The sequence below is a fragment of the Hipposideros armiger genome, unplaced genomic scaffold (genome assembly GCF_001890085.2).
Source record: "Hipposideros armiger isolate ML-2016 unplaced genomic scaffold, ASM189008v1 scaffold_235, whole genome shotgun sequence".
NCBI lineage: Eukaryota > Metazoa > Chordata > Mammalia > Chiroptera > Hipposideridae > Hipposideros > Hipposideros armiger.
Window position 1 is genome coordinate 1,300,883 of NW_017731585.1, and position 1,512 is coordinate 1,302,394.

Consider the following 1,512-nt stretch of genomic DNA (forward strand, 5'->3'; position numbering starts at 1 on the left):
CCACCCCCCTTCCTCCTTCCCCTCTGGTAACCACTAAACTATTGTCTGTGTCTATGAGTTTTGTTTCTTCATTTGTTTTTCTTGTTCTCTTGTTGTTTTCAGTTTTATATACCACATATCAGTGAAATCATATGGTTCTCTACTTTTTCTGTCTTACTTAATTCGCTTAGCATTATAATCTCATGATCCATCCATGTTGTTGCAAATGGCACTAGTTCATATTTTCTTATGGCAGAATAGTATTCCATTGTGTATATTATACCACAATTTCTTTATCTAATCATCTATCAAAGGGCACTTTGGTTGTTTTCATGTCTTGGCCACCATAAATAAAGCACAATGAACATCGAAGCACATAAATCTTTACAGATAAATGTTTTCAGATTTTTTTGGGTAGATACCCAAGAGAGGGATTGCTGGGTCATATGATAATTCTATTTTTAATTTTTGGGGGAATCTCCACACTTACTTCCATAGTGGCTTTTCTTGTTTTCAAAAGTCTTGTTGACATTTTAATTGGGCTAACCTTACATTTATAGATTAACTTAAGGGGACTTGATACTTTATCATGAGCCTGTAGTATCTAGGAGGGAGGAAGGATGATGACAGGGACTTTTGAACTGCTTAGAAATGTTCCAGACCTACAGCACTCAGGTATCCCAACACCAGGTGTCACAAGCCTTCAGAGTTGACTGACCCGCCTTTAATACATACATCTAGCAGACATCCCGTGAGCATCTACTTTGTGCTAGCATATGGCTAAGGCTGCTAATTGTCTCCCAGTAGCTGTTCTTCCTCTCTTCTTCAGTAGTAAGGTGTTTTGGTGCTTGCATCTGCTTGGCTTTCCATCTCCACTTCCCATTCCCTGTTATAGCTAGGTCTGGCCATGTAAATGGAGAATTTTGTGGGGTTTCTTATAATTCTTCTTAAAGGGAAAGGACAACCCTTCTTTTAGTCCCTTCCTCTTTCTGGCTGCTTGGAACACAAACCTGATGGCTACAGCTCAGTAGCTATCATGGAACAGGAAGCTCCATGCTAAGATGACAGAGCAGTGAGATAGATGGAGTTGGGGTCACTGGTAACTGAAGAGTACTCAGTCTAGACTTCTGTATTAGGCAGCAGTCTCCAAAGAAGCAGAACCAGGAGGATTCTGGCTCTCCAGCTTGCAGATGGCACATTGTGGGACTTCTTAACCTCCGTAATCATGTGAGCCAATTGCTTATAAATTTATGTATGTATGTATGTATGTATGTATGTATGTATTTATATAGCTATAGGTATATGCACATACACTAAACACAAATATTATCTATATATGCACATGTTTGTGTATATATACATTTATTATATTTGTGTATACACACACACAAACAGGGTGCCAAAAAAATGCATACACATTTTAAGAAAGGAAAAAACTGTATTAAAATTACGCTGATGGTAACCACTTTGAGCAACTCTTGTAATTGTAGAAGTCAAATGTATTCATCTTTTGTTATTGGTATATATTGAGTA